Here is a 10,781-nt window from a genome sequence, read left to right on the forward strand (position 1 = left end):
TATCTGAACATACGGTAGCATATGTTCATTTAGGTTATCACAGCTTTGTGCTAAGCGAAGGTGTGGGAAGGAAGGGAGACATTACCAAAGCGTTACCCCCAGTGGCTCGGGGAGCTAGCAGCATCTTTTCCTTGTGCTGTGTAAGCAGACATCGCCGAGATGCTTGTATGTGTGATCCAACAACACCCTGCTGCCTGTCAGCACTGCGGAAGATCTCAGAGGTGCACCAGCTACCTTGGCAAGGCTTTCCTCTCAAATCGGGGGCACTTTACAAATTCACTGTCTCCGTTTTCTTTTCTGTTTGGTTATAAGGAGGCACAACTATTAGCCTGTTTTGTTATTCAAAATCTGAGTAACTTATTCACGTGACAATACATGTCATGGAGAGACGTGAAGTTTTGTAGTGAGGGAGGGGAGTGAAGACATAGAAATAAATGAAACATTTCAAAAATAAAGTATGTAAAGTGCATAAAATAACGCTAAGAGAAACATCACCTTTTCCTTTCTTCTATTAGCATTTTCTTGATGTAAACAAAATTCATGTTGATTAAAAATATTTTAAACTTGAGAACCTAGATTTATGTTTAAACTTAATATACTCTGTAAAAATAAGTTAAATTAAACATGAAAGCATAATATTATTCTCCGTACTTGCTTCCAGAATCATAAAGAAATTTTGGTCATTTGCTTGGAGAAAGTCACTACTCAAGTACCTGAAACTAAAATTTATTGCAAAGTTATATGATCATTTCTGAGTATCTTATTAAGGGTCAGAGGGAATTTTTCATTTTATGTCATTCAACTAGTCCAGTTCAATAACTCAAGTACTCAAAGCTGAGAAAAGCAGGAAAACCCTCCTGCTTCTACCCTGTGATGCAAACTGACATTTCAATGGATGGGATCTACCACTATGAAAATCAGGAAGGAGACAGGGACTTACATGCAGTCGATGCCATGCATTACATGTGGGTAGTGCTTTTATTATTTAATAAAATAATTTTAATGTAAGTATCTTGTTGCATACTCAGCACTTATTGGCATTTTCTTTAAATATTAAAATAACCTTAAAATTCTGCACGTATATTTTAACTGATTTTAAACGCATCTTGATACAGTATACAAATAAAAGGAATAACCATATTATAATTAAGAGATATTTCATTCACTGTTTTTCTGATGTAATTAATGTTGAAAAATCTGAAAAAATGTTGAACAAGAATACTCAAGTATTTGCAGTATTGTTTTCTTTATCTAAATAGCGAATTAAAACTCTTGATAGTTATTAACTTTCCATTAGTTTGACCTGTACAGCAGAATACAGGTTATTTAGACAGCCAGTGAGTTGCACATGTATTGAAGAGAAAATACACAACAACCGAATTGGATAAAAAAATGCTTTGCTGTAAAACAAGATGCAGGTTCACGTGTTTGTTTGGATGTTTGGGATGGGAGGAATATTGGTGCTTTGCGCTATGTACACTTGCATGACTTCAATACAAAATAAGCATCTTAATAAAAGAACCCATTTATAAAATATTAAAGATATTTTCCTCTATACCATTTAAAAAATCAGTTTGCATGTGTTTTATTATTTCAGTTACACACCTTAGAAGCAGTTTCTCGATTTAAAATATTTTTAAAGTACTCTTCTTGCTTTGAAGTTAAGCGCATCTTAAACTTATAATAGAAAATGGAAGGAAACTGTCATTTCATTTACTTCATGTTAGCAACTTTCATCGTTACTGTACCTCTGGATTTGTTAAACTTGCCCAGTAGAGACTAAACATATAATTAGAATCTCTCCAACTGCAAGACGGTATTCCTTCTCCAGTGCAGAAATTAAAAAGGATTTCCCCTAACAAATTATGCATCACTGATGTTAGATTAACAGAAAGATTGCCCAAACAGGATACGTAAAACTTTTACATAAAAAACTTCGGGACTTTAAAACCAGTTCTGTTAGCTGGATTGTGTGTCTATGGCTGTTCTGGTAATTATACAAGCTTGTTTACGAATAAAAATATCTAATACTCGCTTTCTAATGACCTTCATACAAGACCAAATCATTTACATTTTAGTTTATCATAAAGAATGTTAAAATATGTATTTACCACTCAGATATGGAGAAAAGCAATGAGGGATTTCAATTAACATTTGACCTAATAAGCTTCCATTTTTCCTTCCCAAGCCCCTCTAGCTTTTTAGCAATTTTTAGTGATTGTTTATCTTTCCTAAGGATGCTACCTCTTGTCAGTCGTCAGGTTACAAGTTCTGTCCATACAGTGGTACCTCTTTGTTTTCCTTCATCTGTGAATGACCCTTCTTACTAGGAAATGGCTGGTGAAAGGAGTGAGATCACACCCTGGAAGAACAAAGTATAAATCTATAGTGTTTGGTTATTTTTTTTTTTTTTTTTTGGGGGGGGGGGGGCATGGGGGTGGGGATGGTTACCATCGCTTCCCATCTTGTCCTTCCCAATTAAAGGGAAAAGGCACTGTCTAGACTCTGGCACTGCCAAAGCGACAGACATGACTTGCAGGAATACATTATTCATTCACTTTTCTGGAAAAAGGCAGTGTTTCCTTCCCAGTGGCTTCAAAGCAAATATATGTACAGGTTCCTTCACTTCTGGTGCTGGTTGTGCATAACACAGGTGGAAGGGATTAAATATGTTTTTTAATTCCTCGCTTTTATGTATGTTTTCTCCAAAAGACCCATTTATTTCCCAGTGTGCCTGCGGTTCATAGCACCATGGCCTCAGACACTACGGAACCCCAAGGTGCATTCACAAGTCTGAATTACTCTAATACTCATCTTGCTGATCCCTCCCCTCCTCCTGAGAACACATTAGGGTCCAGGCCCCCCATCCTCCACCTTCCTGCCTCACCATTCTCTCCAAAAAAGGGCCTCCTTCCCTCCTCCTCCTCCTCCTCCTCCTCCTTCTCCTCCTCCTCCTCCTCCTCCTCCTCCTCCTCCTCCTCTTCCTTCTCCTCCTCTTCTTCCTCTTTCTCCCAGCACTGTGCATCCCATGAAAAAGAAGTAAGCAAGCAATTTCTCTCTTTCCATTCTCATGATTTTATTTAGTGCTACAGACCTCGAGAAGACAGTTACAATTAAAAGATATGTTAAAACCCAAAGTGTGGCAATATTTAAACCAACGTTGTGCAACACCGCTCTTTAGAATCCCAGTCATGTTTACATCTTAACGACTGAACTCTGCTTCCCATCCCATGGAAGGTGCTTTAAAAAGAAAATGTAGGATATTGTACAGAAAAATGTGTTACTGACAGCGAGATGCAGTCCTTCATAGTATTGATAATGCAACTATAGGTCAATATCAGACACGGCAGTTTAGTTTGTATTTAATACAGCTGTGAGGTCTGGAGACAAAGCCACTCTGAAGAAAGCTGTATACTGGCATGTCCTTTAACAAAATAACCCCCATTAACCTTTCTTTTTCATTAACTGCTTCATCATTGCAAAATTCTGTTTTATCCACTCCAACAGTTACATTATTATTATTTTTTTGTTATATTTTCTGTAGCTTGTTTCTGTGTTATTGATTCCAGAAGAGCTTTTGGCTTTGTTTTCAGTAAGAATACCTACAAGCTCACAGTTAAAAGCTTGACTCTTCCAGCCCTTATTAGCATTTACCATTTTGAATTTTTACCCCCCCCCCAAAAAAAAAATAAGGCAGTTCCTGAAATCCTTTTTTTTTCCCACTCTATCTAAAATGCTTTAATAGTTCTGTAATTCATCGCATCCCTCAAGAGAAACCTCTGCAAGACCACGTTCGTCATCTGAGGGAGTAGGCAGGAGAGTGTAGGAGACAATCACCGCTAGCGAGGTGGGCAGAGACAGAGTCTTGCCCCACAGTGACAAAAGCCAGTTGGACCCAATTACTCCCTACTTCTGTTTGTTATGACAGTGAAAATGTCTGTGCAGAGACTTAATTTTATTCATCTGGAGAGTACGCTTTCTCTTGACAGAGGAGGTAATTCTTCAAGGAGACTTTCCCTGGCAAGCAGCTGAATTATATCAGGTAATTAGATATATATATATAAAAGATAAAAATGGTCTCCGGAGACATTATACAATTGCTCGTTCCTAGGAAGATCAAGAAGGCACTGACTTTTCAGGATGGAAGGAAGAGCACAGCAGAGGGGTTTTCTTGCATCAGCTTGACGCACGCATGTCAGGTGTCGCAGTGGAAATGTTTGCCACCCAAAGATTACAGATACGTGGATAAGGTAGAGTTTGCAATTGATATGTAAGCTTTGCAAATCTGAAATGGATTCTCATCCTTGCGCAGTATTAGCCGGCTGAGTTAACTGCCTTACAGTTAAAATTAAACCCTGTGACAAGGAAATGCCAGTTATACCAGCCTATAAAAGATGGTATGTACTAGAGAGCTGGGATTGGCCTTCATTGATTGAAGGGGGTTCCCAGTATTGATAGAGTCACATACAGAGCTAACTGCACACTGCAAATATTTCATTAATAAGGTTATTTGGGATGCCCTTTCTAATTCTATTAAATGTGAATCCTTATTTTATCAGCCTGTCCTTTTTGTATGACTTCAACATATTGGAGTATGACTTGGCAACAAATTCTTAATACCTGGGTGTGTGAGGGTTTAGATTCTGAGTATCTCAAACTGCAGGAACTTACTCCAAGAAGTAACTTTGCATGATTGCAGGGCTATTCAGTGTAAACAGGAATATTAGAATCTGGCTCAAAGTGTTTCATGCTCTGTAAGTATTTCATGTTCTGTACATAAAATAGAGAGAGAGCTATAAATTCTCTTCAGTCTGTGCTAAAGGACAGCAAACAGTAAATTGAGGATGGTTGTATATTTTTGAAAGTAAATACCACAGGAAATTAGCCAGTTTCTTCTGACAATGATCGCAGACAGTGAGATTTCTTCTGTGCAATTTTCAATTTCTTTCTACTATCAAGTTACACATTTCTACTAAACTGTCTTCAGAGAGCTGATTGTGCCTGTCTACAGCATACAAAATGCTTTTAATCCTTTTGCTTTTAAACTAGCTGCACAAAAATTTGTTCCAAAAAAAATTGTTCAAATCTTACCTGTAGAAATTCTATTTAAGCACTGAAATCATCATTCTTTTTTGAATATTTTAGATTTTGTCATCAAGATTTCAGAAACCAAAAATTGCAATAGCCATCTCATCTCAAATCACTTAGGCCCTGGTATAGCAAGTAGTATTTATATGCTCTTATCTTTAGGCAAAAGAATGGATATGTTCAAACCTATGCAGCTTTAGGAGATCTGAAGAAGTGCTTGCAAAAAACTCATCTTACCCTGCACCCACCTCTCTCCCTTCATCCTAGCAGTTTAACAACTGAGATTCAACTCTGTAACTTTTGCTTTATGTAATTGATAACAATCCAGTTTTAGCTGGTGGACCAGGTGCAGATTTGACAGGAGAGTAAAGTGTCCAGCTAAAAGCAATGGAGAAAACAGTTACCGTACTGTGGTGCAGGCTTCCCATATGCCTTCCCACATACTCCTCAGGGGCTAGTCCTCCCTGACAACAAGCTAGTTCATCCCTATTGTCCCATTTGGTGCTTTGCCTCTCACTGACATTGCCAGCTAGAGCTATTGGAAAAAGTTTTATAAAAAAAGAGCAATACTAATGTGTTTTTGTTTTGTTTTGTTTTGTTTTTGTCTGAACACGATGTTTTTTTAAATTAATATTTACAATTTATTAATACTCGAAAACACTGTACTTCCAGAAAGAATTTCAAATTATAGTCAGCCCGTTAGTGGTATTTGCTGAGATACCATCGTGGGGAGGAACTGGATGGAAATTTCCACCTTCTTTCACAGAATCACCTTTGCTGTCCTCTGTATGCCCCTGGACACCAGTGATGTCAGATATCTGTCTTTTGCCATCACTTTTTTTGGCAGGCTCTTTGCCTTCTCTGATGGACAGCAGGCAGGCACACAGTGGAAGATGGGAACTGCCCCTGCCGTGGAGACAGCTGTCGGGAGCAGCCAATGTGCCCAGAGTTTGTATTTCATGCCTGGCACATGGTAGGGTCCCTGAAAGCCTGGGGAGTGTGGAAGGATGGGAGTAGGTTGTAGCTGCAGATCACAGGATAGCCTGCCCCATGTCTGGGATCTCCAGCATGCCCAGTTTCTCCCAGAGGCCAGCTTTCAACCAAGTCAGCGAAGAGATCTGTATTGAATTGTGTGTGCAGGATTGGTGCTGTCACGTCTCACTTCAGAAGCCCTCCATTAAGAGTTCAGCTGCTCAGCAGGGTGCAGAGAGTTTTCAGATTTCAGGTAACCTCTGACTTACTTTGGGGAGACATACACTACCGACAGCTAAAAAGCAAAATATTTGGAGTGTATTCCTAAGATATGAAGGAAAAATCAGCGGGAATAGAGGAGTTAATCCATATGCAAGAAGATTCACATCCGCAGCCTGCAGAAATTTCATCGCTTTGATCAAATAGGCAGAAAACTGTCAGACCTCTCTGCTTTTCCCATTCCTACGGTTTCCCCGTTTTTGAGCAACAGAATGCTTTACAGCCTTTTTCAATTAAGCCTCACTGCAGATCTGAAAAGAGGGCAGCAGTGCTGCCACCAACTATTCCAGCTTTCTGCAAAGGGAAGTGTGAGGGGTGTGTGCGGCAGTGGGACCTGGTAGAGATCAGATGGTGAGTCAGTGGCGGGGCTGGGAATAGCACGCACAACTTTTCCCTCTTTCTTGTACTCTGACTCCAAGCTTTTTCCATGTATTGCTTATTGTGAATCAGTCATGGCTAGAAAAGTTATTATCTATCTGGATATTTGAGATTTCTTCTCCCTCAGTAAGTCACAGAGACAGCTTGTTCAATAAACACAGTAGGATCCTTCCAACCAACAGCACTGCCAGGTCAGATAAGTATAAAAAACTCCAGCTCTCATTTCTCCCATATTCCCCAACCTTCACCAATAATGAAGGAAAGCAGAATTCAAAAGCCTGCCTTTCTCTAGCTGTGTTGACCTCTCTGCTTTCCAGAAGGCAGAAGAGAAACCTGGGCTTCCCAGTGGAGGAGGCAAACAAAACACCCTGAGAGAAAAGCATTGAAAAGAGCTTGTTCCCTGGCACTCCTCCTACTTTGGGCATCATGCAATATTCCGGAGATGCACTATTCTCAACCTGAATTTGATATATTTTTGAATTTTATTTTCTTATTCTCTCAACAGCAGGTTTTGAGGTCATTTGTATCTGCTCCTGAATATCTCTTTTAAAGGGTGAATTGTAAGATATTTATAAGGCACCTTCACCATAGTCTTAGCTTTGATCTGTGGCTGTTACTGAAAGTTTTGCCTTTCAGTTTACAGAAAGTCAAATTAAATGCACGAGGAAAAAAAAAAAAAGAAGGAAAAAGATGATAGACTTGATCCTGCATTACTGAAACCAACAGGCATTTTGCCTGACTTCTTCAAGAAAGGATGATCCACCAGCAAGTGAAGGGGTGGGGGGGGGGTGACGACAGGATACTGGAGAGACCTGATCCAGCAAAACACTTCAACATGTTTTCATCTTTAAATATATGAATAATCCCACTGAAATCTAGGAAATACTCATGCGCTTAATGTTTTCACTTAAGTGCTTTGCTGGATCAGTACCAAAATGATTATTTATGAAGTGCTGTCAAATACATCAGGCACCAAGAAAATACTTTTTTCTGATAACATCCTTTGGCTCAGAAAATCTTATGTGACTACTCCGAAAAGCAGCAAATAATATTTTTCAGAAAGAAAGGGGACATTCCATTTAACATTTTCTCTCTAGAGACTCAAGATTAACAGCTGGTTCTTTGGTGTTTTTTGTTTAAAAAAAAAAAAAAAATCAATACCAGGTGATCTGTAAGAGCGCCAATCTACAGCCATTGAGAGTTCAAATGTTACCATAGTCCAATGGACCCTGCCAGGAGCAGAGTCAATTTTTTTTTATTATTATTATTTTTTTGCCATTAATCTCTCTCAATCTAAGGCTGATGGCACACGATTCAACAGTTTTGCTGCTTCTCAGCTGAGGGAATTTGTAAGCATAAATCACTAGCCAGTTGCTTGCAGTATTATCTTCATTGTACAGCTTCTTTTGTGCTATGCCCAGTGATTAACCTATTCATGATTTAGCTTCAGAAAACTTGCCTTATTAATGTCCTGTAAATGTTGAAATAATGAAGTTCTTGTCAACCACAGTAGTCTGTATAGGAAAATTATGAATCATTCTTACGATGCGTTTAAAATAATTCCAAATATTCAAAGAGGGTCTAGAGCACAAAGTGCATCTCCTGCTGCTTGGTGCAGTTGCAGCTTTATTTGCCAAAGGTGTTTTGAACCACGGTGTGAGTGCTTGTATGCTTTGTACTTGAACTTGTTACTGTTCTTAGCCAATTATGACTGGGAAGAAAATAATTCAGCAGTATTGAAGACCTTGTAATCTGAGGCAAAGAAACATGCCAGTAGGTGAGAGATCTCCTATGTACTTCTTCTGCATGCTGTTGCTGAGGGAACCACGCTGGGAACTGATGGGTTACCAGCCCCCAGCGAGCTGACGCAGCAGAAAGCCCCGCAGAGCTCCCCCAGTCAGTCCTCTCAGACGGTAACAAGGTGTTGTGAGACTGTGCACAGAGTCACAGAATCATCTAGGTTGGAAGAGACCTCCAAGATCTCCCAGATGCTATCAAAATGTCTTTAAGCTGCAAGTGAGGAGAACTGATTTTTCTGATTTTTTTTCTGATGCAGACCATGCCGCGCCCTGGCACAACGGGCAGGGATGGTCAGATGTGTCCTTGGGCTTGTCCAGGCCTAGCTGCTGGGCACTGCTTACGTGCACTTTCTGAGGCACTGCCCTGGCTCTATGGAGTAAGGAAGCAGCATGTTTGTGCAATAAATTAAAAAAAAAAAAAAAAAAAAAACTAGAATAGGGTATCCCCAGGGGAGAGAGTAGAGATGAAAAGTATTTGGCAGGGAAACCTCACTTACATGTCCCATTAAAGCAAGCTGTATACATCAAAATTGTTGTAGCACACAGGTGTGGAGGGTTAACACTCCCTCCCTCCCTTTTCTTTTTTTTTAAAGCTACTAGGCACAATGGTGGGGAAAATGCCAGCTAGTCTGCAAGAGAGCTGTTTACACACAGCATGGGCACATCTGGGTAACAGCTGTGTCAAGTGTTTCTCACACCACACCACCTATTTTGAAGGGACATCCCACTAAGGGTGATGGCACGAACAATGTCCTGATGTACAAAAGGGAACTGTCTCTGGATCATTCTGTGCACTGATGCCTTAGCAATCACTTGCTGTAGGTAACAGCCTCCTTCAAGTTCTTATTGGTCTCAAGTGTTAATTTTTTTAAAATTTTCCATAACATGAGAAATATCAAAATGCAGCAGGATAATGTGCTTCTGATGGATTGGGGGTCCACATCTGGAAGATTGCCATCAAATTTTTCCAATACTGCACAGCAAATTGTGCAATCTACTACACAGGTATCCTGAAATGACACTGCATAGAAAGAATCAAGAAATTTCAGTATGGCAAAGATCAGTGAGTCCAAGTGCAGTTATAGACTGATTGCCATAAAAAGATGTAATAGAGTTTGTCCCGCTAATAGTAATACGCAATTGATTTTAAATCACCATGTGGGTAGTGCAGTGTCTCCAAAGTGTCTCTACTGAATAAAAATAAATACTATGGTGCAGGAATCTGAGGCAACTAGGACAAATGTAGTACAATATATTACCCTTAAAGAGGTGAGAACAATTTAAGAAAAATGCAGAAAGGCTGAATGGGTTCATGTTTACCAAGTGTTCTTCTGCAGTACTTAAACAGTCTGCTAGTGAAAAAGGTTTTCAGTGATTTACCTCCCACCGCCCTTCAATTAGTATTGGAAAGTTTTGGCTTATAGTACAAAAAATTGTTAGTGAAATCATTACAAGGCAATAAATATTGGCATAAGGAGGCAACAGATTTCTAGCCTACTTACATCCTGAGCAGTATTGCTAAAATACTGCTCCCATGGGGAGAGATATTGTGTGTATTTCTTAGGCTTTGTCTTTCCTGCTCTGACTCTAGCCTTACCAGCTCGCACACGAAGGTGCACGCACACACTCGCACGGACACACTCGGAGGCTCTTTCAGCCTCTGTGAATGCCAAGAACCTAGAAAATGAAGGAGGTGTATGCATGTGTACTAGTTGCAGGAGAAAACTGGATCAGACAAAGAACTTTGTTTCCAGGTTTCTGTGTACTAGGAAGACTCATAGTGCCCATACAGAATACGTCTAAATTTTGGGACTCAATAGCGATTTCCATCTTTTGGTTTTGGGTGCCCTGTTTAGCAACGTCTTGACCCCTATGCAATGCTCTACTGCCAGCGTCCGTTTGCCCTGGAAAGGCAGCTTGGGTGCAAGAGCCAGCACGAAGCCCTGTCACATCTCAGACAGGTTCCTGCTCTGGAAAGCAAGAAAACTGGAATGCCAGGCACTGCAGGGCACAGAACCACAGATATAGCAGGAACTATAAGATTAGCAGGACTGTGCAATCAATATTTGCTCTGATATATGGTTAGGAAATATCTTGCTAAGCTTTAAAATGATGTGAAATCTCAGGCCATGGTTTAACAGTGAAAAACAACCTTTTCAAATTCAAGTCTCCACAGCTAGGTTTGTATTTGAATGGCCAGTGTCTTGTCCCATATCGAGAACTGAGATAAGGAAAGCTGTTAATGGTTATAACCTTCCTCTTGTG

This window comes from Anser anser (assembly GCF_964211835.1).
Source record: "Anser anser genome assembly, chromosome: 13".
NCBI classification, from domain to species: Eukaryota; Metazoa; Chordata; class Aves; order Anseriformes; family Anatidae; genus Anser; species Anser anser.